The sequence below is a fragment of the Triturus cristatus genome, chromosome 1_1 (assembly GCF_964204655.1).
Source record: "Triturus cristatus chromosome 1_1, aTriCri1.1, whole genome shotgun sequence".
Lineage (NCBI taxonomy): Eukaryota > Metazoa > Chordata > Amphibia > Caudata > Salamandridae > Triturus > Triturus cristatus.
In genome coordinates, this window is record NC_140579.1 from 450867577 (window position 1) to 450895509 (window position 27933).

A 27933-nucleotide genomic window follows, 5' to 3' on the forward strand; every position below is an offset into this window, starting at 1 on the left:
CCCCATGAGTGCGTAAATCTGCTAGAACGACGGCCGCCCACAATCTTTACAGGTGGTTAGGCAGCACGTCTCATGGAGTGGTGCAGTTCATGTTCGGCTTTGGGCAAGCTGCCAATATTATTCACAATGTCCATACTCCCACTTTCGGAGAAAGAACGCACTCCAAACAAGGCTTCCATCAATTTACTAGTGCAAGTGCACAGAAGACTGCGTGCCTCCTCAGCGCGTTTCAGTAGCCTCACCTTGATCATGGGTACTGTTGGCAAACGTAATACCAGCAGGTGACTATTTAACACGTGATTATCCTCAAATGAGTTCATTATATGCAAAGCCTTCTGGTATTGTTAGTTCATTGAATCTTCCATAGATCGCAATGATCCCATAATGATATTCGCTGTTTGCCCATAAAATCCAGCCTCCCCAAAAGCTGAAAGAGACCCCCATAAGTGCGTAAACCTGCTAGAGCGACCACCGCCCACAATCTTTGGGCAAGCCACCAATATTATTCACAATGTCCATACTCCCAGTCTCTGACAAAGAATGCACTCCAAACAATGCTTCCATCAATTTAATAATGCAAGTGCATGGAACACTGCGTGCCTCCCCAACATGATTCGGTGGACTCACCTTAATCACGGGTACTATCGGCAAAAGTAAAACCAGCAGATGAGTATTTATAACACATGATTATCCTCAAATTAGGTCATTATATGCAAAATATTCTGGTATAGCTAGTTCATTGAATCTTCCATAGATCGCAATGTTCCCATGATCAGATTTGCATGTTTGCACATAAAATCCAGCCTTCCCAAAAGCTGAAAGAGGCCCCCATAAGTGCATAAATCTGCTAGAGCGACCACCACACACAATATTCACAGGCAGTTAGGCAGCTTATCTCATGGAGTGGTGCAGCTCCTGTTCGGCTTTGGGCACGCTGCCAATATTATTCACAATCTCCATACTCCCACTCTCAGAGAAAGTACGCACTCCAAACAAGGCTTCCATCAATTTACTAGTGCAAGTGCATGGAACACTGCATGCCTCCCCAACTCGATTCGGTAGACTCACCTTGGTCATTGGTACTGTCGGCAAAAGTTAAACCAGCAGGTGAGTATTTATAACACGTGATTATCCTCAAATGAGTTCATTATATGCAAAGCATTCTGGTATAGTTAGTTAATTGAATCGTCCATAGATTGCAATGTTCCTATAATCAAATTCTCTGTTTGCCCATAAAATCTGGCCTTCCCAAAAGCTGAAAGAGTCCCCCATAAGTGCGGAAATCTGCTAGAGCGACAGCCACCCTCCATCTTCACAGGCGGTTAGGCAGCTCATCTCATGAAGTGGTGCAGCTCCTGTTCGGCTTTGGGCAAACCACCAATATTATTCACAATGTCCATACTCCTTGTCTCGGAGAACGAACGCACTCCAAACAAGGCTTCCATCAATTTACTAGTGCAAGTGCATGGAACACTACGTGCCTCCCCAACCTGTTTCGTTGGAAGCACCTTGATCACGGGAACTGTCGGCAAAAGTAACACCAGCAGGTGAGTATTTATAACACGTGATTGGGTTATACACATCATGAATACATAACCCGGATGTTAGCTGGTTCAGCAAATGTTGGGTGTTTTTGTTTCCATATTAATGAGTTGACTAATACTGATATAATCCCCTTGGGTACTATATGGGGGATACTATTCCCTAACATCTTATTTGAACTGAACAGGATGTATATACCTATTTGATGAATGTGATCCATGACTATGAGGGTCACTTGGTGATAAATGTTTTTTGATGTAGCTAAATAGTTTTGGGATATTGAACCCACAAGAACTCCAGATTGGGAGTATAAAGAATTTGAACAAATTGGAGGTAGATTGTTTACAGGCATTCTGATTTCCAATAGAAATACTAAACTAGTAGCTTTTCATTGCTAGGATGTTAACTTAAAATAGATAAATTGCACAAAATGTTTTTAATATTATACTTATTCCTTATTGGTATATAAGGACAAAATATGTAATGATTTATGTTTGCTTGTTCACTGACTTCTTGCCATTCGTTAGTGGTTCATTACACACTATTGGATGCTTTGTTATAGTGCATCCTAATTAGGCCAATCCCATTGATTTTTATGGATATAATAAACAATGACACATAGGGGTCGATTCCGATCCTGTAAAAAGACCCTACGAATCGTCGTACGTAGCGTTTTCTCCGTACGACTCGCACCTGGTAAACTGACCCTACAACCTAGGAAGTACGATTCGTACAGAAAGCCTATTTCTGTACGAATCGTACAAAAGACCGTACGTGGAAAAAATACCTACGATTCTGATCCGGAACAACTTGTACACGACGTCCGGACGTATTCCGGCAGCGGTTTCCAGCCCAGCAAGTACGATTCATCCCTACGTCACTCCGTACGGCCCTTTTTTTACGGGACTCAAACACAGCCGGAAAAGCAGAGTTCGAAGCGAACCGCTACGCAACGGAGCCCCGGTACGCGATTTACACGCCATGAACCCCATCGTACGTGTCATCCCGGTCCTCTTGGCCTACGACCTGGTGCACCGTACCCGACGCACACGCCGCAGAAGGTGAGAACAACACCCAGGGGCCAGGGGGGATGAGGGGCAGGAAACATACCCCATACACAAACCAAAACTTATAATATGGAGGCCATACATTACCACCAGGCTCTGGTCACTTGGGGGAGCTTGTCCAGCAACACCTGCGTACCGCAACAACGGAAGTGGACGTGTACGGTGCATACCACATGTACTCCTATGGCACCATGACAACTCAGGTACGGACCATACCCACGCATGAATGCATGGGTACGGTGCGTACCACACGTACCCCTACGGCACCATGACAACAGTGGTACGGACCGTACCCACGCATGAATGCCTGGGTACGGTGCGTATCACACGTGCCCTTACGGCACCATGACAACAGTGGTACGGACCGTACCCACGCATGAATGCCTGGGTACGGTGCGTACCACTTGTACCCCTATGGCACCATGACAACAGTGGTACGGACCGTACCCACGCATGAATGCGTGGGTACGGTGAGTACCACACGTACCCCTACGGCACCATGACAACAGTGGTACGGACCGTACCCAAGCATGAATGCGTGGGTATGGTGCGTACCACACGTACCCCTATGGCACCATGACAACAGTGGTACGCACCGTACCCACGCATTCATGCGTGTGTACGGTGCGTACCACACGTACCCCTACGGCATCAGTACATTTGGGATACGAGGCGTACACAGGCCATGAATGTGGGCTTAGAGGACTGGCCCAGCATGTTAACATCATATTGGTGTGTGTGTAGGTCCAGGCCAGCAGTGTACAACTCCAAGGGGGTGCGTGGGTGGGTGCATATGACTCCCAACAGTGGACAGAGATATGAGGGGTGGGTGCATATGACTCCCAGCAGTGTCCAGACATATGGGGGTGGGTGCATATCACTACCAGCAGTGGACAGAGATATGAGGGGTGGGTGAATATGACTCCCAGCAGTGTCCAGACATATAGGGGTGGGTGCATATCACTACCAGCAGTGGACAGAGATATGAGGGGTGGGTGCAAATCACTACCAGCAGTGTCCAGACATATGGGGGTGGGTGCAGAGGACTCCCAGCAGTGGACAGAGATATGGTGGTGGGTGCATATCACTACCAGCAGTGGCCAGACATATGGGGGTGGGGGCATATCACTACCAGCAGTGCCCAGACATATGGGGGTGGGTGCATATCACTACCAGCAGTGTCCAGAGGTATCGGGTGGGTGCATATCACTACCAGCAGTGTCTAGACAGATGAGGGGTGGGTGCATATCACTACCAGCAGTGGACAGAGATATGAGGGGTGGATGCATATGACTCCCAGCAGTGGACAGAGATATGGGGGTGGGTGCATATCACTACCAGCAGTGGACAGAGATATGAGGGGTGGGTGCATATCACTACCAGCAGTGTCCAGACATATGGGGGTGGGTGCAGAGGACTCTCAGCAATATCCCACTCCCAGGAGGATGGATGTCTTTCACACACTGCATGACACACCACATGTGGGTGTGAGGACATATAACACATGCATACCCACCCATGGCGGATGCATCACAATACACACCCTGATCTCATGCCAACAGACTGTATAGTCATGTAACTGCATACAAAACTAAGATAGCCAAAGGGAAAACACACTGTCACGCACATCCCAGGAATGTCCAGGTGCTGGTCCAGCCACCAAGATGTTGTCTCTCATGGAAGGAATAGGGTTCAATGCCACTAGATACAATGTCCACAATTGTGAGTCAGGTGCCCATATACCCTGCATAACACGTACCATTTGTGTGTTAGGCCGTGATTACACACATGCATAGTGCTGAAAAGGGACAATTTGTCCCTGATGCCATTTCTACATACCCAAAACACAAGTACAGTGACTAGCAAGGATGGCACAGACGATTCAGCAGGAGACATCGGTGAGTAGGCATGGCCATTGTTGAAGAGATCCCTCACCAACAAAGGAAATGTGGACACAGGTCAGCACAACAATTGTGCAACTGTTTGCAGGGACGATGTCAGGTGCCACAGAGGAAGGAACACTCCTTGGGACAATGTCTCCAAAGGAAATGAACACACACTACCAATGATTATTTGCACAGACATTGTGATGGCACACAGATACCATGGTCCACCTCATGACCATCATACAAAAACATATCTCAGAACCCTAACACATTACCAGAACACCAACTTCATGAGCCTCATCACCAACATCAAGTACCTGAAATGCAATAGTGTTGAAAGGAAAAAAAAAGGCTTTATTCAGCACAGAAACATAATAAATTAATAAGTCTATGTACAAAGGCCAATGGCCAGTCCATTTCTCGGGTCCAAGGGTGGATGTAGGGGACCGCGTCCACCCCTGCCTTGCCTGCACAAACGAACCTCAAGGTTTGTCGAGCGGGGGGGGGCAGCATCAGTGGCAGGACCAGGCACCGCAGGGACAGGAGGGGGTTGGGTAGGTGTGGTGGGTGCAGGGGTGGACGTCTCCACCACAGGGGGTGGGGCAGCACCAAATGTGCAGGTGAACACGGCGCTGCACACTTCAGCTAGGGCCTCCATCCTAACACCTGCACCGGAAGATACCCCAGGGCCAACGGAGGGTGTGGTGGGCGAGGGATGGGGTGCAGTGCTCTTTGGGGAGGGGGTTGACATGGGGGGACTCAACTCCCCTGCCTGGGGACTTCCTCGCACGCTTGGGGGGGGTGTCACAGTGGGGCTGAGGGCCAGACCAGCCATGTAGCTGTCCTTGGGTGACAGTTTGGCAGGGGAGCTAAGGGGAGTGGTTTTGGAGGAACTGGGTTGTGAGGACTGCGGACTATGACTGTGGCTGCGTGTCTGTCGTCTTCCCCCAGACCCTGTGGGTGTGCCTACATCCCCCTGAGTGTGCGTGCCAGGATGCGTGCGCTGTGCCTTACTTGTGGGTGTGCTGGATGTGTCTGTTGGGGTGCGTGCCCGTGACTGTCTGGGTGTGCATTGGGCAGGCATGGGAGAGGGCAGGATGGATGAGTCCGGGGTAGGGGGGGGAACTGAGCGCTGCAGGGCAGTAACTGCTGCCGTCAGTGAAGAGACCATGGACCGCAGAATCCTTCGTTGGTCAGACATCGTTGCTGACATGCCCTCCATGAACGACACCACCTGTGTGAGCAGTCTAGTGTGGTCATGGAGGACATTCAGCATCGATGCCTGCCCAACCTGCAACTCCCACAGTATGTCCACAGACTCTTCACTGAGGGCAGCAGGGGTGACAGGGGCAGTGGGTGCGGTACCTGGCACGAAGGAGACACGGTGGGACGCTGCATGGACAGGAGGGACGGGAGCAACTGGGAGGGCGGAGATGGGAATGGAGGAGGCGGTGACAGATGTGGGGATGCTGCCAGTTGGTATTGCAGCCTCCGCCTCCTCGGGAAGTTCAGCCTTGGACCCGTCGGTGTCGTAGCTGCTCTCTCCTCCAGACAGGTCCTCCAACTGACTTCCATCGCCCTCCGTGCCACTGGCTCCTGCTGACTCCACAGCACTGGCGGCACTGTCGCTGGGTCCCTCCTCCAGGTTCATGCAGGTGTCTCCCTCGTTTTCGGTTGATGATGCTGTGGGCAAGGAGACGAAACCAAAATGCATCTGTCACCTGTATATATCTGACACATGAGCACAAAACAATTGGTCACATTGCATATCCGGCAATGCATCATGTGTACCAGCTACATTACTCCGCACATATGTATGCCCTATACTGCCCAGTTGGTAGACCCACTATGCTACTTGGACACCATGAAAAAAAGAACACACCAGGGCACAACTTGAATGAGAAATACACTGAGAAGCTAGTGTCTGTGAACCGGTGAGCACAGCAATACAATGAAGTCATGCCACCTCTTGTTTACCCTGAAAGAAAAAATTAGTGAGGCACCCAAGGTAAACTAACACATCTCAGTACTTAAGGTGTCACCACACTCAGAGACATGTAAGTACTTTGGAACACAAAACAAAAAAATGTGGTTACCTTTGGACTCACAATACTTTACACAATCAACATGTTTTGAATGTGGAAATTCGCCATCTCGTGAAAAGAACACTCATGTGCCTGGATGAAATATGTCGCACAAGGCAGTGCACACAAAAGTACATTTACCCTGTCATTGAAGAAGCTGACACCTTTTCTAAGAAGCCACAGTTAGAAATAAATGGTGTTGCAGAAAGTACATATACATGTGCCCAAGGAGGTCTTGATGTCTTGACACTCGTTAGTTCGTATCACCAACAACAAAGGAGTCTCACAAAATCCAGACCACAGTGGGAACATGTATATGGAGAATCTGCAACACCAATTTATTCTAACAGTGGCCTCTTTGAAAAGGTGCCAGTGTGTTCAATGAAAGTGGAAATGCCGTTTGGTGTGCACTTCCTTGGGAGATATCTTTCATGCAGGCACATCATTGTTCTTAACACAAATCATCAAATTACCACATTTAAAACATGAAGAACTGTTGACAAGTGCTGTGAGTGCCAAGGTACAATTTATTTAGAGTGCCAACTTGAATTATGTCATTTGTCACATGGCTATCCGTCACCTGATTACACAGTTGACTACACATATGACCTACTGCCTGTCATCTGGAGTGGCACACATGTCCACACCCACGACAATGCATAAGCTAATGGGCCTGCAATTTGTTTGAAAAAAAGCCTAGCTGTACTGTGGGGACACCCTCATGGAAAGCCAGAATGTACACACAGATGTCAGGACACAAAGTCAAAACTGCGTTGCATCTGAACCACACATAGGTGCCAAAAATGTATGAGCACGATACATGTTTGTAAAAAACTGACACAGGCTGCAAAGCACGAACATTAAGCACTGGCCACCATCACAGGGGCACTGTACGTTGATTTCCTGTACAGCCAATTCTCACACACAAGTCAGACCTGGCAATGAAAATTCAGGGATGCACATTTATGCCCCTCCCACACACCCCCATACCTGAGTCAATGTGACTGATACAGATCAAGAAGTGACACCTATTATTCAGGGTTACAATAACTGTGCTTGAAAACTTGCTTCATTGACACAACATCACCTCGTGGGGCTGCCAACACATATCTGTGACAAACAACCACCAACAGATTGTTGTGAATAGCCACACAGGCACTGCCCAGTGTGAGTATGCACAAGCAAAATGGTGTATCCCTGTCCAGTGGACACATGTAGCGCACATTGGAAAAATACAAACTAGGCCAGGTAACAATGTCACAGAGGCAGACCTATGCTGAACCCACAGTGAATGTGCACAGTGTTGGATGACACACATGATTAGGGCGCCAGGGTGTCTCAGGGGACTGTAGTGGGCACACTGCTCCGTGGTCCTGGAATGAGCTGACTGTACCATGTTCAACCGTCATGGCACTATGCATATCTCCCACTCATGCACATCATGTCTGAGGCCACTACATTGGTAATGCATGCTGCAAGGGGGTTCATTTGAAAGCTCACACTCCTATGTTGAGAATCATCATCAGTGACAACAAATATGGACCCCCAACATAGTGAACAGGTCATGGCACAGGCAAGGTACCAACACAAGTCACAGACCACCCTCCAACATGATGCAGAAAGCTATGTGCACTTAGATTCACTGGCACCCTAGATGACCATGTGCAAATGTGATTACACACAGACCAGGGGACACATGTCAAGGAGGGGAAGGGATGAAAAAGAGCCCCAGGTGACAATGGGGAACAGAAAAAGCACTGCACATATCAACTCTGGGAGTGTATTCATGCGAAAGAGCACTTTCAAAAGCAGGCGACACATGACACGACCAAAAGCCATGTACCTACCCCCTCCTTGCTGCAGTCTCTCCTATAACTGCTTATCGAGGTCAGGGAAGACCACCGCCAGGACACGTCTCATGTGGGGGGTCAGGCGTCGGCGGCCGCCGTGGGGGCGAGGACTGTCGATCCCCAGCTGGACCCGGGCGTCCGCCGGTTCCAGCACCGGATGTCCTGCCACCTCTTGTGTACCTGGGGCAGCTGCCGACTACGCTCCTCCACAGATCTCACGGCCCTGACGACGTTGTTCCAGATCACCCCTTTCTCGTAGGCAGTTACCTGTCAGGATGACAAAGTGACACTACATCAATACACCTGCTCCATGTCAGAGAGACACACATTAGAACATCTTTGAAATGTTGAACAGGGCATAGGATGCTGACATGAATTGCCTTATTCACAACAAGAAATAGCCCTGTGTGCAAGCGCCAATGCACTACATGGCATTGAAAGTCAAGAGGTGGCATGAGGGGTGCAACACACTCACTGATTATGCCACAAACTGTGCAGCACATGCAACAGCAGGCTGATGGCCAGCACGTGCCAAGCAGTCACATGTCCCACTCCACTGACGCACCCTCAGCAGACTAGACAGACACACCCAGGCACAGATCACTCGCCTGCCATTGACAACAGCGGATACAACCCTCACTCTGCACATGTGCCATTTGCCAGTGGGGAGTCACAGGTGTCGTGCTAGCTCTGCAAGTCAGACACAAAGCACGGCTTACTTGTCACATCAGATGGGTAGGTCTGTTGCCTCCACCATGCAGCTGTGGTGCAACACTTCACATAGACATTCACCCACATGACAAGGAACATTCACACACATCAATGTCCATGAGGCCGTACACATCATGTGGACACTCTCACCACAGGTCCACTCAACTCATACACATGTGTGGGTACAGTCACCTGTCACACCGGGGGGACCACTGAATCACCTCAGGACAACAGGAAAAAAAGCCACCAAGGATTTGCCAGGCTGAATGTGTCATGCATAATGCAGTGAAAGTCAATGTAAGCACTATGCAAGTGAGGAATGCACACAGGAACTACATCATGCTCTGCATGTGAGCCATAAGCATGAACCCCCCCCCGGGACACACTCTAAACAACATTGCATGAGTGTCCCACCTGGACACTATATTGACTGTCACACAACAGGTGCATAGGCAAAGGTATTGGAGTCAGCACTCACCTGCTCCCCTGGTCTCCAATACAGGCTGGTGTACTGTGGGAGGAGGACGTTCAGCAAGGCTTCATTCTCCTCCTGGGTGAATGGCTGGGCCCTCTCCACAGTACGTGACATGGCCAGAGGTAGCAGAGACAGCAGCAGTGTTGTTGACTCTTGAGTTGTGCAAGCAAGTGCCCTCTCATGGGTGCTGGCTGCCTTATATCTGTCTTGCTGCGGGGCATTCATTTTGAGGAGTACATAGTGATTGGTCTGAATCATTCGCATCGTACGTTTACTCCAATCCCTTTAAACATACACCAGTGACAGAATTTGCATTGTTCAAACTTTGAGCATCATGTCAAGTCAACAACCATTTTGCAACATTGTATTTTGTGGCCAACTGACTTTTCCAGGACACCTGATGGACACATTTCAACTGATATCCATGACAACCAGCATGCATTATGGCCTAACACTTGTCCCTTATGTGTCCCCTATGTAATTTTTAAATCCACACACAGGTACTGTGCGTTTCACACATACCCCTAAGGCAACTGTTGTACAGTGCGTTTGACACGTACGTGTACGCACTAGTGGTACACGTACGTGTACTACTAGTGCGATTCCCTTATGGGTACGCACTAGTAGTACACGTAAGGGGATCGCAATAGTAGTACAATTACGTGTACGCACTAGTAGTACACGTATGTGTACTACTATTGCGATCCCCTTACGGGTACTACTAGTGCGTACATGTACGTGTACTACTAGTGCGATCCCCTTACGGGAACGCACTAGTAGTACACATACGTGTACTACTAGGGCGTACCCGTAAGGGGATCGCAATAGTAGTACACGTACATGTACTACTATTGCGATCCCCTTACGGGTACTACTAGTGCGTACACGTACGTGTAATACTAGTGCGATCCCCTTACGGGTATGCACTAGTAGTACACGTACATGTACGTACTAGTAGTACACTTACGTACTACTACTGCGATCCCCATACGTGTACTACTAGTGCGTACCCATAAGGGGATCGCAATAGTAGTACACATACGTGTACGTACAAGTAGTACATGTACGTGTACGCACTAGTAGTACACATACGTGTACTACTATGTGTACTACTAGTGCGATCCCCTTACGGGTACGCACTAGTAGTACACGAACGTGTACTACTAGTGAGTACCCATAAGGGGATCGCAATAGTAGTACACGTATGTGTACTATTATTGCGATCCCCTTACGGGTACTACTAGTGTGTATACGTACGTGTACTACTAGTGCGATCCCCTTTCGGGTACGCACTAGTAGTTACAGATACGTGTACTACTAGTGCGTACCCGTAAGTGGATCGCAATGGTAGTACACGTACATGTACGCACTAGTAGTACACGTATGTGTACTACTATTGCGATCCCCTTACGGGTACTACTAGTGCGTACATGTACGTGTACTACTAGTGCGATCCCCTTACGGGTATGCACTAGTAGTACACGTACATGTACGCACTAGTAGTACACGTACGTGTACTACTAGTGCGATCCCCTTAAGGGTATGCACTAGTAGTACACGTACGTGTACGCACTAGTAGTACACATACGTGTACTACTATTGTGATCCCCTTACGGGTACTACTAGTACGCACTAGTAGTACACGTACGTGTACACACTAGTAGTACACGTACGTGTACGCACTAGTAATACCCATAAGGGGATCGCAATAGTAGTACACGTACGTGTACGCACTAGTAGTACATGTATGTGTACTAATAGTGCGATCCCCTTACGGGATCGGAATAGTAGTACACGTACGTGTACGCACTAGTAGTACACTTATGTGTACTACTAGTGCGATCCCCTTATGGGTACACACTAGTAGTACACGTACGTGTACTACTATTGCGATCCCCTTACGGGTATGCACTAGTAGTACACGTACGTGTACTACTAGTGCATACCCGTAAGGGGATCGCAATAGTAGTACACGTACGTGTACGCACTAGTAGTACACTTATGTGTACTACTAGTGCGATCCCCTTACGGGTACACACTAGTAGTACACGTACGTGTACTACTATTGCGATCCCCTTACGGGTATGCACTAGTAGTACACGTACGTGTACTACTAGTACATACCCGTAAGGGGATCGCAATAGTAGTACACGTACGTGTACTACTAGTGCATACCCGTAAGGGGATCGCAATAGTAGTACACGTACGTGTACGCACTAGTAGTACACTTATGTGTACTACTAGTGCGATCCCCTTATGGGTACACACTAGTAGTACACGTACGTGTACTACTATTGCGATCCCCTTACGGGTATGCACTAGTAGTACACGTACGTGTACTACTAGTACATACCCGTAAGGGGATCGCAATAGTAGTACACGTACGTGTACTACTAGTGCGTACACATACGGGTACGCATTTCACATGCTTGCAATGGTAATACAGGCATACACATGCCAGGAATGGAGGGCTACGAGTCGCACAAGGATGTCCATAAAGTACTTGCCATTGCATACTTTCATGTGCAGGCCCTAGGTGTGTTAGCCAGTGATATTGCACAGGTCATCTCATCTAGTTGCACAATTGATGTGTGATGACCTGTGGACACATGTCATGTGTGATGGGGAACTATGTGGCACACATCACCTTAACACTTGCCACATGAGTGTCTGTAGTCCAACTGTGTCATGCACGGCAGCAGTGGGATGGCACAGTCATCAACACCTGCACCTGTCTCCGGATGCCAGGGACAGGGACACTCTATCAACTGACCTGTCACGATCAGCGTGCCCCTTTGGGACTATGTCAGGTGTGTGTCATGTGTTTCCATGAGCTTGATGTCAGTTTCCCGTCAACTGCATCTGCTGTTAGTGCATCCAACAGGGGTCTGTGTGGAGATGGGCATGGAACACATCTACGCACACCATGCCACATGTGGATTCTCATGGCTGTAGGGTCTGTGTGCATCGGACATCATATTTTCCCAGTCATACATGTGTGCGTTGTCTCAATGGCTGTGTCTTTGTGTTGTCACGTGTACCCCTTCATCGCACTGTGTTTGATATGTACATTTGACATTCCATGTGACCTGTGCGTGTGCCTTTCAGTCAGCTGTCTGGATGAGATGACATCCTTCCAATGCAGCTATGTGGTTGTGTGTCACTCCGGTGATATCTGTGGCTCTTCACTCAGACTGGCCCCCAAATCATTTCAGGGCATGTCATGTTGACTTGACAATCAACAGGTGTAGCTGGCTTTTTGTAGGAGTGCCAGCAAGCTGGCATATGTGTCCTGTATGTATTGCACACACCCGACTCCATAGTTACCTGATGTGTATTAGCAGTGTAGCATGTGCTATGTTCATTGACATTGATATTGGCAGACTCTCAATCTTCAGACTTACAACCAATGTCTTGCAGGGCACCGCCTGTGACAAGACCAATGCCAGACTTGGGTGCCATGAGGGAACGTGCCTGCATCCAACGTTACAGATTCACTCGACAGTTGATTGAGTACTTGACCGACAGGCTGGCACCACACCTCCAACCGCGACACAGGTATCCTACTGCGCTGACCCCAAAGATGAAGGTGATGGCAGCCCTACATTTTTTTTGCCACAGGTACGTTTCAATTCACCATAGCTGATGTTGGTGGCATGTCACAGACAATGATCAGCCGTGTCCTGCGTGATGTTTTAGCAGCCATGTTGGAGCACCTTGATGAATTCATCACATTTCCTACTCCTGAGGAGTTGACAGATGTCAAGGGTGATTTCTATGCCCTGGGAGGGCATGTCATTGGGTCCATTGATGGTACACATGTGGCTTTGATACCACCACAGGCACAGGAACAAGTCTATCGCAATAGAAAACATTACCACTCAATAAATGCCCTTGTGGTGTGTCTTACTAACATGCTGATTTCCCATGTCTGTGCACGTTTTCCAGGATCAGCACACAATGCCTACATCATGAGGCATAGCATGGTGCCACAAATGATGCTGTGGCTGCACAACGAACGAGCATGTCTTGTTGGTGGGTATATTCTGTTTGTCCTGTGTGTTGCGGTATCTTTGGCTCTTACGGCATCTCCTGACCTACTTTTTTACATGATGTTTCCATGTAGGGGACTCTGGATATCCCAACATGCCATGGCTAATGACACCTCTCCGCAACCCAAGAACAGCTGCAGATCACAGGTACAACAATGCACACGGGCAGACCAGGCGAGTGATTGAGAGGACGTTTGGCCTCCTGAAGAGCCGATTACGGTGCCTGGACAAGACAGGCGGGTCCCTCCCATATGCCCCGGAGAAGGTCTGCCGAATCTTCCTCGTGTACTGCATGCTGCACAACATAGCAGTTGAGAAGGCAGTGCCACTCATCCTGGATCCGGATGAGCAGGAACATCCATGCGTGGAGGATCAAGGGCTTGCTCACGAGGCTAGTGATGAGGAGGAGGAGGATGATATCCGGAGTCAGCTCATACGCAACTTCTTCTCATAATGGTGAGTCACTGGGTATGAGTGTGCAAGCTTGTAGCATTGAGTGGGGGAACAGCCATTACAACGCGGTTTTTACCACGCGCAGCTTTTACATCACATGCGTTACAACGCATGCGATGTTACAACGCAATGCCATTACAACGCAAGTCTTTACATCGACTTGCGCTAGATGGCGTGCTAACATTACAAATAGTGTAGTTTACTATCCCAACACCTTCCCTACTGTTACGTGGACTGGAGTTGGAATAGTAAATTACACTTTTCTAATGTTAGCACGCCATCTAGTGCAAGTCGATGTAAGGACTTGCGTTGTAATGGCATAGCGTTGTAACATCGCATGCGTTGTAACGCATGCGATGTAACTGCACGCGTTGTAATGACACGCGTTGTAATGTCATACATCCCATTGAGTGGCATGTGTTGCAATGTGTGTGTCCAGCTGACTGAATGCAAAGTGACTTGGATGTGTGTCCTGATGTGTCACTCGAGTGATGATGTCATGCCACACAGTTTTGCGCAGAGACTTTCTTTGCAATTTACATGTGTCAAACATGGTTCATGTTTGGTAAATGTCCATGTGTGCGGTGATAATTGTTTTAGGTGACTTCTTGTGTGTCTGTCATTCCCAGGTATTTTGCGCCTGTTGTCTGCTCGTATCATCGTTGTCCTCCTGCTATTCCTCATGAGGATTGCAATGTGTGCTGAATCAGCGTTCCATGCACCGACGTGTGGAAAGGTCAGTCTTGTTAAGGATTTTTTGTGGTGGTATGGGTTTGGAATGTGTGGGGACTGCTTCTGTGCATGTTGTGGTACCATGCATACATGTCTTCTCACAATGGAGCATATCACATGTAGCATCACTCCCATGATATGATAGTCACCCTTCTTGACAGTCATCTGTAGTGGAGTGTGGCGTCTGATGAAGGCATCAATGTGTGTAAACCTTGCCTCTGAAACATTGCAGATGCTACGGGTGGACATAGTGGGGGACATCACAACAACAGGCTCCATGGGGAATTGCAGCCTCTCCGTGTGCAGCAGGATGTGTTAGGCTCATCCCCTTGACTTGTGTGCCAGTTCATTGGGATTGACATCATCCGTGTTGTGAAGGGGGTGTCCAGAGTATGTCCCACATGTTCTGTCGACTGACCTGTGAGTCTGTTAATATGGATGCATATCCCTTTGTGTGTGTATGTGGAATAAAGGTGTTCAGCACAATCCAAAGTGCCTCATCTCTGTCACTGCAGCTCTCTTGACAGTTTACATGCGTCATCTATGGCATCATTGTCAAAGATAGAGCATCTGTGTGTATGTGTACTTTGGCAACATGCATGCAGTGTTTTATGGCTAATGGTCTCTATTGTGCATGAAGTACCTGGTTGTGTATGTATTTGTGCAGGTGCTGTGTATGTATTTGTGCAGGTTGCTCCCCACAACCGGACGTGAACGCCTGCTGATGGTGTGTGTCCTTTGCGCATCTCCGCATTTTGTTGCCTGATCCAGTGGCTGTAATTTATGGTGATAGTTCATACATTTTCTTGTAGTGACCCATGAGTATCCTGACACTCCTTCCTTTACATACACCTATTGCACTGTGCCTTTCAGACCTTGTCTTTGTGTGCTACTTTTAGCCTAATTTCTAACCCCTTCTGCCTGCTGCTTCCTCACCTGCGGCACCGCCCCACCGAGTGCCCTGATTCTGCAACCCCCACACCTCAAAAATGCTCTGGCCTTCCACCTCCACCCATCGAAATGCAGGCTGCAGCTTTTCTGTGCCACTGTAGCCCCAGCGCCATGCCAAAGGCAGGAACATCTGCGCTTGCAACATGTACAGTGCACGACCCTCTAGTCTTTGCATGACCCACGTCACACAACAGGCTCATGCTGCAGCCACTCTCCAAGCAATGTCATCGCGACAATGATCCTCCTGCTATCAGGCAACACCTAAGCACACACACAACACCTTTGCATGGTGAGTGTGCTACTCCAACTGCCTACACAGCGCTGCCCAGCCTACAAGACCCAGTCAGAACAACCAGGTAATGTGCCTCCTACTCCACACCCGCTCCATCCACCAGCACGCCATTGGACTCTGTTACCTCCTCAACACAACAGCCCCACACATCACCTTCATGACTGTAACCTGGACAAAAGCATCCTCGGCACATGATGTCTTCATTGCCATCTCAGACGGATACAAGATCACCCGCAGGGACGGCAACACCAATCCTGGGGGATGAATTGCTATTTATTCACAAGTACACCCTCAGAGTCACAAATCCGGGTTTGCAGCAACTCCATGGCAACCCTCAGTGTAACACTCCTCTACAGATCTGCAGGCCTACATCCACCATTCCGCTAAGCCATCAACACGTACATCTGTACACATGCCCTCACCTCCACGGGCTACATGTGGCTGGGGCCCAGTCACTTCTTGCTGGAGGGGAACCACCCCACCATCTATCATTGGTCCATCAACATTTGAATCCACATCTCCGACAAGCAACACACTGCCGCACACCCCGCTACAGATCCCCCAAAGATGCTTGATGTAAGTCACCACAGACAAGCTGTGTGGGACACTCAAAACAACACCCCTGCCACACCCTGCAACCTCACACACTGAATCAGCAACTGATCCAACAATCTTGCCACATTGATGGACTCTGCTGTGAAGCAGAACAACAGTTAAGGCACCTGGGACAAGGCAGACCTACTGGACTCCTACAGACTTAGCCGGACTCTTGTGCAAACCTTGCAACACAAAGAGCCATCACTTGCCTTACAGCCCTGGTAAACACTACACACAGCCATCACCATATCATCAGCAAGGACAAGTGGAGATCCTTCAGATAGTGCCGAGACACCCAAACACACGACATCAAGGAGCTCATCAGCATTGTGAGTGAACTGACAGCAGATCTCCATCCAAGACACCCCACCCTTGCAAGGCAGAGCACATCCCTTGCAACTTTGTACCACTGCAAGCTCATGGGCATACACGACAGCCTTGGCACCCAGAGGCAGACAGCACTATTATCCGCAGGACAAACCCCCATCAGGTTATGGACTCCCATCTGCAGCAATGACACAACCTGGCTCATGTGCAACATACACTCTGGCTCTCCATCAGGCCCCTTCCCACACAACATCTAAACCACATCATTCCACATCCTTAAAGCCCACGTCCAGCGCGTCCTGAAAGTCTCCTTTGAGTTTGCCACATTCCATGGGTGCAGGAGGCATGCAGAGACCCAGGCCCTTCTTAAACAATGGACGGCAGTAACGCAGGATCTCCTGGTACATCACCCTGCTTCCCTACCCATCAAATGTCATCAGGAAGACACTCAACAAGCAAATGACAATTTTCCTCCATGCAACCATCTCCAGGCAATCGGCACCAGACCATCTTCCACAGTAATCACACCACTGCAACCATCAGCATTGCCACCACCAACGACAACTTTGCCATGCTCAACAATGGTGAGGCCACCACCCTTGACCTCTCAATGGCATTCTACACCATGTGCTACCACACTGTCAGCTCACACATCTCCAACACTGGTATCCAGAGGAGGGCCCAGGGTTAAATCAGAAAGTCGCTCACCAGCAAGGCCCAGGGAGTCTGCCTCCACCCTTCAGCATGTAGTACACTGGGGTCATCTGGCCCATGCCACAGGGCTCTTCTCTCAGCGTGACGATCTTCAATGTCTCCATGACCCCCCTCTCCTCCATCACATGCGCACACGACCTCATCATCATCTCGTATGCCATTGACACCCAGCTGCTCCTCAAACTCACTAAAGACCCAGCCATTGCCAGATCCAAACTTCAAGGAGGCATGAGATCCGTAGATGAATGGCTGAACATCAGCCACCTGAGGCTGGACTTGGACACGACAAAGGTCATCATCTGAGGATTGTCCCCTTACAGCTGGCTCAACTCCTTGTGTCACACTGGTCTGTGCACCGCACCAGCGTCCAGTGGCCACGCACGCAAGCTGGTGTTCATCATGGACCCATCGCTCACAATTACCATGCAACTCACCACCATCTGTACCTCATGCTGCAACACCCTCCACATGCTGCAAATGACCCACAGATGGATCCACTCCAAGGCAAGACAGACCGTCCCCCTGGGCCACGACACCAGCCGGCTCAACTACAGCACCGGCCTATACGGAGAACAACGGCAAAACTGCAGGAGAAGTTGTCCACATCTAGGGTGCATCCGCACACCTCATCTGCAACATCCCCCGCCCCAGCCACATCACCGTCCACCTGAGATAGGTACAATGGCTCACTGTGTGCTGCAGGATCACCTTCAGACTCCTCAACCTTTGCATGGTGAGTGTGCTACTCCAACTGCCTACACAGCGCTGCCCAGCCTACAAGACCCTGTCAGAACAACCAGGTAATGTGCCTCCTACTCCACACCCGCTCCATCCACCAGCACGCCATTGGACTCTGTTACCTCCTCAACACAACAGCCCCACACATCACCTTCATGACTGTAACCTGGACAAAAGCATCCTCGGCACATGATGTCTTCATTGCCATCTCAGACGGATACAAGATCACCCGCAGGGACGGCAACACCAATCCTGGGGGATGAATTGCTATTTATTCACAAGTACACCCTCAGAGTCACAAATCCGGGTTTGCAGCAACTCCATGGCAACCCTCAGTGTAACACTCCTCTACAGATCTGCAGGCCTACATCCACCATTCCGCTAAGCCATCAACACGTACATCTGCACACACGCCCTCACCTCCACGGGCTACATGTGGCTGGGGCCCAGTCACTTCTTGCTGGAGGGGAACCACCCCACCATCTATCATTGGTCCATCAACATTTGAATCCACATCTCCGACAAGCAACACACTGCCGCACACCCCGCTACAGATCCCCCAAAGATGCTTGATGTAAGTCACCACAGACAAGCTGTGTGGGACACTCAAAACAACACCCCTGCCACACCCTGCAACCTCACACACTGAATCAGCAACTGATCCAACAATCTTGCCACATTGATGGACTCTGCTGTGAAGCAGAACAACAGTTAAGGCACCTGGGACAAGGCAGACCTACTGGACTCCTACAGACTTAGCCGGACTCTTGTGCAAACCTTGCAACACAAAGAGCCATCACTTGCCTTACAGCCCTGGTAAACACTACACACAGCCATCACCATATCATCAGCAAGGACAAGTGGAGATCCTTCAGATAGTGCCGAGACACCCAAACACACGACATCAAGGAGCTCATCAGCATTGTGAGTGAACTGACAGCAGATCTCCATCCAAGACACCCCACCCTTGCAAGGCAGAGCACATCCCTTGCAACTTTGTACCACTGCAAGCTCATGGGCATACACGACAGCCTTGGCACCCAGAGGCAGACAGCACTATTATCCGCAGGACAAACCCCCATCAGGTTATGGACTCCCATCTGCAGCAATGACACAACCTGGCTCATGTGCAACATACACTCTGGCTCTCCATCAGGCCCCTTCCCACACAACATCTAAACCACATCATTCCACATCCTTAAAGCCCACGTCCAGCGCGTCCTGAAAGTCTCCATTGAGTTTGCCACATTCCATGGGTGCAGGAGGCATGCAGAGACCCAGGCCCTTCTTAAACAATGGACGGCAGTAACGCAGGATCTCCTGGTACATCACCCTGCTTCCCTACCCATCAAATGTCATCAGGAAGACACTCAACAAGCAAATGACAATTTTCCTCCATGCAACCATCTCCAGGCAATCGGCACCAGACCATCTTCCACAGTAATCACACCACTGCAACCATCAGCATTGCCACCACCAACGACAACTTTGCCATGCTCAACAATGGTGAGGCCACCACCCTTGACCTCTCAATGGCATTCTACACCATGTGCTACCACACTGTCAGCTCACACATCTCCAACACTGGTATCCAGAGGAGGGCCCAGGGTTAAATCAGAAAGTCGCTCACCAGCAAGGCCCAGGGAGTCTGCCTCCACCCTTCAGCATGTAGTACACTGGGGTCATCTGGCCCATGCCACAGGGCTCTTCTCTCAGTGTGACGATCTTCAATGTCTCCATGACCCCCCTCTCCACCATCACATGCGCACACGACCTCATCATCATCTCGTATGCCATTGACACCCAGCTGCTCCTCAAACTCACTAAAGACCCAGCCATTGCCGGATCCAAACTTCAAGGAGGCATGAGATCCGTAGATGAATGGCTGAACATCAGCCACCTGAGGCTGGACTTGGACACGACAAAGGTCATCATCTGAGGATTGTCCCCTTACAGCTGGCTCAACTCCTTGTGTCACACTGGTCTGTGCACCGCACCAGCGTCCAGTTGCCACGCACGCAAGCTGGTGTTCATCATGGACCCATCGCTCACAATTACCATGCAACTCACCACCATCTGTACCTCATGCTGCAACACCCTCCACATGCTGCAAATGACCCACAGATGGATCCACTCCAAGGCAAGACAGACCGTCCCCCTGGGCCACGACACCAGCCGGCTCAACTACAGCACCGGCCTATACGGAGAACAACGGCAAAACTGCAGGAGAAGTTGTCCACATCTAGGGTGCATCCGCACACCTCATCTGCAACATCCCCCGCCCCAGCCACATCACCGTCCACCTGAGATAGGTACAATGGCTCACTGTGTGCTGCAGGATCACCTTCAGACTCCTCAACCACACTCAGGAGGCAGTCCACAACCCCAGTCCCAACACCGACCTTGGATGTCTGTCATCCAACGCCCTGTTGGCCCAACTCCATGCAGCCCACCTTGCCCTGGCCACCATTCATCACATCCACAGAAAAACTGCATGCAGGAGATAGTTCTCCCACCTCGCCAAACAGACCTGGGACTCCCTCCCCGGGAACATCAACATGACCCATGTCCTCGACACCTTCATGATACTCTTCCAAATTGGTCTGTCTGAGCAGTATTGCAAGCAACCCGTCAGCAGCTTGAGGTCATCATGGGTGAGTATTGGGCTCCATGTCTGTATTTTGTGAAACATTGTGACCCATGTGTGTCCTCGACCGGACTCAGATCCAAGTATATGGATGGCTGGAGTTTGTTCCAGACTCAGGCATACTTCGACAAATCCCCACACGTATGTAGTGGACTCATGCTAAATGACTGCAACATAACATTTCATGCCTTAATTTTGTATTTATAGCTCTGGGGCGTGATTTGTGCACAGAAAAAGGTGCTATGCAGGGACCATAGAATCCAAAGTTCACAGGGGGAGATGGGATTCTTGGCATTTGAAGTCATCAGAGTCCAGACCACAGTGTTTGGCATCATTGGTCAGACTGTGACCAGCAAGTCCATGTGGCAGATGATGTCAGTCAATGAGGTGATGCTGTCGCACATGAAGGCCAGGTGACCTGGGAGATGTGGATGGGCCGCTGCCTCTCATGGTCTTTTCCGTGGACGACCCACCTTCCTCACGGGACCCTCAGATGCAGGCCTTGACGATGCTTGGGACGCTCCGTCGGACGAATCCTCCTCCTCCTTCCTCCCTGTGGCTGGTGGTGGTCTGCGCCTGGTGGCACAGGGAGGGTTGCCCATGTTGTCGGCGATCCGATGGAGGGAATGGCTTACGTCCCTTTGCACCGCCAGGAGCTCAGCCAGTCTTGCCTCCATCCGTCCTTGGTGTTCTTGTTGACTGGCGTGTTGCTCGGCCTGCTGGTTCTTGATCTCTGTGAGGGTCAGCACTACCTGGCTGAACTCCCTGGTGTCACGCCGGTATGCCTCCATGATGTTGTGGATGTGTGACATACCGGTCCCTTCAGCTGGCTGGTCAGGTTCTCGCCTCCACCATCCTCCACTTCCACCACCCCTGCCCACACGAGCCTGGCCTGCCGTTGTGAGCACATCGGGTCTACGGGACCCCCGAGGGATGGCAGTGGCGGTGTTGTCCGCCTCCTCCTGGGTGCCTGCCGCACCTGGTCCCTCCTGGTCAGACTGGCTCAGTTGTCCACTGAGGGCAGGGCTCCTCAGTGTCTCCTGGGATGTGGCAGGAATGGGGGTGGTGGTTGGCACAGATGGTCCTGAACCAGGTTCTGCAGGGACTTGGACACCAGAGGTTCCAGGTCGGTCGGGGTCATCCGCGGAGTGTTGAGAGGCGTCGCTGCCGATGGGATCAGGTTCCTCCCGAGCCTGTGACTGTGATTCTTCCCCCCATTGTTGGGGGGATATTCATCATGTTGCCCTGTGTGTGAGAGACAGACAATGATAATGCTGTTTCATGCAACATGCATGTTTCATACACATTGAAGTTGGCACTGTTCCTCAAGGGAATTGCATGTGCCTAGCATTCTCCTCAATGTTCACTTGTGGATGGGTATGTTGCGGGGGACAGATTGATATGTTCTCCTGAGTCTTTGACATGTCGATTTGTGGCTTAGATGCTTATTCAGCTATGTATTGATCTTGTTGTGTTGCATGTCCATTGTGACAGTGGGTAAATCCATTGCCTGTCCTGGTGGTGTCTGCTTGTTTAAGGGGTGTGTGTGTGACAGGGCCTGCTGGTGGGTGTAGTGTGATTTTGCCCCGGGGCTCCCAGGTGATGTAGCTGTCCCCCAATGGAGCATGCTGCTATGACAGTGAGTGTGAGTTCCAGTCCTAGATATCTGACTTTGGTGTCTTGGTGTTTGTGTTTGCACTGGTCACAGGAGGGCCTTGTGCTGCCTACACCAGATCCAAGTAGAAGCTATCTTGTCAGCACTTTCCCAATCCCTGTGCATTGCGCATGGTGCATGGGTATGTAGCTGGGTCATATGGGATGAGGGCAATTGTGTCTGATTTATGATTCTAACATGCGTTTTGTGCCACCCACCCTCCCAGCATACCGGACATCCATTCTTGGGTTGGTGCTTCATGTAGCATGTGACATAGCATGGCCTTGCTTTCTCAATGGGGCATACACATGTTATTGGCATTAGCGTAGTTTTTGACTGTGGTTCTGGCCGGTGATGGCTTGGGGGTAGTTGCGTGCATTTGTTGTAGTTGTTGTGTGGATGGCATTACCCCCATGTTACGTAAGTTGTTTGTGTACTCACCAGGCTCTGCAACTCCTTGGAGTCCATGTACTCCCACCGGCGGAAGCATGGCCATCACCTTCTCCTCCCAGGGATGGTAATGTACTGGTCTGTGGGGCGCACCACCTCCAGTGATGTTGCTCTGGGCGTAGTCCTCATTAATTTTGTGCTTGACCGCCCTCCGCAGATCGTACCACCTGGCTTGGCATTCATTCCTGGTCCTTCTGATGGGTGCAACAGCATTCACCCTATCGACAATCCTCTGCCACAGGCGTGATTTTTCAGCCATGCTGGTCTGTCTGACCAATGTTCCAAACAGCTGTGGCTCGACTCTTATGACTTCATTGAAAAGGATCTCCAGCTCCTCCCTTGTGAACTTTGGATTCTTGTCTGTGGGCATGGTGTAGGGTGAGGGTGTGGATGGTTGTGGGTGTGTGGGTCTGAATGTGACGGTGTGGGTGTGAATGTGTAGAGGGGGTATGTGTGAAGGAGGTTGTGTACAGGTGTATATGTTGAGGTGGATGGGTGCTGTTGTTGTTGTGCTCTGTAGCTGCAGTGAGTCTGTTGCAAAGGCTCATGGTTTGTGTGTGTGGGCCCCTTTAATTGGTCCATTTGTGGGTGTGGCTCAGTTGGTGGGTGTGTTATAAGGGGTGGTTGTGAGTTTGCCCCTCTATTTGCCTGTTTGGATGTGTCCAGGTCAGTCCTTTCCATTTCTTGTGCAGGGTAGACGTGTTTTGTGGTGTTGTGCGAGTCGAATAGACCCTCCTTGTGCTGTTTTACAGTGTCCGTGGTTCAGTACGGTACAGGGGTACGAGTCGTACAGACACACACCCCCATGCTTTGGGTATGTACGGTGCGTACACCGCCATTGCTCTGTACGGTGCGAACACCCCCATTGCTATGTACGGTGAGTACACCGCTATCGCTTATGTACGGTGCGTACACCGCCATCGCTATGTACGGTGCTTACACCACCATCGCTTATGTACGTTGTGAACACCCCATCGCTATGTACGGTGCGCACACCCCCATTGCTATGTATGGTGCGTACACCGCCATCGCTTATGTACGGTGCGTACACCCCCATTGCTGTGTACGGTGCATACACCGCCATCGCTTATGTAAGGTGCGAACACCCCCATCGCTATGTACGGTGCGTACACCCCCATTGGTATGTATGGTGAGTACAACCACATTGCTATGTTCGGTGCGTACACCGCCATCGCTTATGTACGGTGCGTACACCGACATTGCTACTGTACGGTGCGTACACAGACATTGCATATGTACAAGTCATTCCCCGTGTACGGGACGGACGTTTTACGTACAAATCGTAAATCGGGAAGCCGGTCCGGATCATACTAATACGGTCGGACTGCATTTTTACGATTCGTACGGAAAAGTGTCCGGGTACGTCTCGTACAACTTTTCCCGATCTGATTCGTACGGATAGGGCTGATCCGTATGTACTTTTTCCCGTATGAATCGTACTTCACGGGTCGGACGTGACTTGTACGATTCGTACGGGGAAAAAATACGGATACGAGTCGTACGGGAAAAAAAAATCGGAATCGACCCCATCGCGGTCCATTAGGATGGCGGGTGGAAAAGCACCCCGACGGCCACGGAAGCAGAAAACAACCGCCCGCCGGCACCGTGGGAAAAGCGGTGGTCAAATTAGGATTAACCGCCCAAAAAATCTGACCGCGGCAGAACGAGGCCAAGAAAAACCGCCCGTAGCGGGCAGAGATGGCCAAAATCCGTCTGCGGCAGTCGGAAACACGGCAGAAAAATACCAACCCACCGCAAGTATAGCGGAGACACCGCACCGGAGATTAGGCTATCGCCGACAGTCCCGCGATACGTACCGCTGTCTCCGACCGCCACGGTCGCACAATTGGATGAATGGAAGAGCCAGCGGAAGAGCTGAAGCACAGCCACTGGATGAACCGTAAGAAATATGGCAGACAAAGCCAAAACCCCACAAGAAGGCCAAAAAGTGCACACAGAAAACTAGCCATGTCCCCCAAATACACAAAACACACCCCAATGACACAACCACATGGCAAAATGAAAAATACAAATCCCAGGACAACACACCTGTCAGCAACACCCCAACTGGACACCCCCACATAGTATAAAACCAGCCCCTTCCCTGACCACAATCCCTTGCAAAACTCCAGGAGAGAAGGGACACATACCACAGCTGACAGGAGAGTCAAAGGACACAACACCACTAGCCACACCACACACAGCACCACCAACACCTCCACGCCAGCACAACTAACCGCCTTGCACAACACATACCATACATAGCACAACCACAACCACCACTCACACTCCTGCACCCACAACTTTGCATACCACACACCATGGCCACACAGAAAATGCCCAAATTCACTGAGAGTGAGTTGAAGGTCATGGTAGATGAGATAGTCAGAGTGGAACCACAGCTTTTTGGCACCCTCGTCCAACAGACACCATTAGCCACAAGGACACAAATGTGGGCAAGGATAGTCCAAAGGGTCAATGCAGTAGGGACCACCCCAAGATCAAAAAAAGGAGATCATGAAGCATTGACATGATCTGAAGAGGGTGGTCAAGGTGAGGAGGAGCAAGAACCGTGAGCTGGCTCAGAGGACTGACGGTGGCCTCCCATTCCACCAAAACCATTCACACAATGGGAGGAGAAGGTGCTTGCCATACTGCATCCAGAGAGTCTCACAGGAGTAGCCAGGCGAGTGGAGGCTGGTAAATACAAACAAATGACTACTGCCACTCTGCTATATACTGTCTTGCACAACTACAAAGATACACCACCTAGGACATATACCATCCATCTGCACCACACACTCAAAAAAACATGGCTCACAGATCCAACATTCACCCACTCCCATTTACCCCAAACGTAGCTACCAACATTACCATGGGGACATGTGTACAGACAGACAGCACTATAACTCCCACCAGGACCCCTGGCCCACAGCATCAGCAAGATGGATCCCTCCCCCACCCCACCCAGAAGCATGTGTCAGCCATTACACAACACACATCAAACTTACAGGTTGGTAGCCATCTTCCCTGGGAGGGTGTCTGGGGGTGGGAGGCCTGAACCACTACTCCCACCATGCCCCCAGTCCCACACCTCAGCAGGATGGAGCACTCCCCCACCCAGAAGAAGTTGGAAGCCATTGCAGTACACCAAACAAATTACAGGTAGGTAGCCATCTTCCCTGGGAGGGTGTATGGGGGTGGGGGACCTGCACCACTACCCCACCATACCCCCTGTCCCACAGCCTACCAAGATGGATCACTCCCCCACCCCACCCAGAAGCATGTGTCAGCCATTACACAACCCACATCAAACTCACAGGTAGGTAGCCATCTTCCCGGGGAGGGTGTTTGTGGCTGGGAGGCCTGCACTACTACTCCCAACATTCCCTCTGTCCCACACTTCAGCAGAATGGAGCACTCCCCTACCCAGGAGCAGTTGGAAGCCATTGCAGTACACCAAACAAACTTACAGGTAAGTAGCCAGTACGTGCACCCATCCATTTTTCACAAATTAAATGGTGCCATATGACAACACCAGCCCTCTCATTGCACAAAGAGGCATACCTACCCTATTGCCAAGCACAGTGTGCGCTCAGGTAAGCTAAGGAAACTGTCACAGCCACCAAAGTGTGACAAACCAATGCACAAGTAGAAGAGAAGAAAGTCAGGGCGCAATCATGCACAGCACCTAGTTACATGTGCATCGCCATGGGGCAAGGGCAACAAGGACCATTCGAAAAATATGAAATCGTGTGTGGTGGCACAAATCAAACTATGCACATGACAGGACATAGGTATGCAGGAGATGACAATGGCCAATCCATGGCCAGATGTGACGTCTGCTAAGTCAGACAAATAAACAATGAGTTCTCAATTAAACACATTTTGTGCCAGGCCCTAGATGGCAACAAGTCCCTGTAAACCTTAATTGTGCACGGGTTGCATGGTATGCCTTGACACCTCACACCATGGCCAAGTAATGCCTGTACCACTGCATCATGTCAGGAAGCACAGTACTGCACATAGTCAACAATGTGATGATATGTCAATTGTGCAGTGTACAAAAAGTGAATGACACACAGCTAACACAAAGCTTGCCGGGTGCACTGCAATGACCATTTCACATCTGACCCACATGTGACCAAGAACTCACTGCAGAGGACAACACCAGCAACCTGCAGAGCCAGTGTCCACCCCCGGTACAAGGACTCTCGGATGTTGACTCCCAGGATTCCATGGACGATGAGCTTGAGGCCGGCCCATCTGGTGTGCCAGGGAGCAACAGGTCCCAGGACTTCATCGTCCCCCTCACAACATCTGCGCCAACAACTCCACAGCAGACCCCTGCTGTCACTACCTGTGCGGCCACCACCACCAGTGCTGCCTGCAACACCCTCTCTGTCCCAGAGGATGACCAGCACACACCACCGACGGAGGAGGGCAGGGAGAGGATGCGGGTGCCCACAGTGATGAGGCAACAGGTCCGTGGCAGCAGGGCAGGTGGGAGGGGCAGGGTCACCCAGGGACACCAGGAGGCTGGGACCCACTCCCTGGAACACATCACCAGAGTCCTTTGTGCATACAAACAGGCCCAGGGACGAACGGGCCGGTCAAACGAACTGTTGCACGAGCTCATCGTGCTGATGAGGTTCATTGACACCCGCATGGAACAAATCGTGGACCTCTT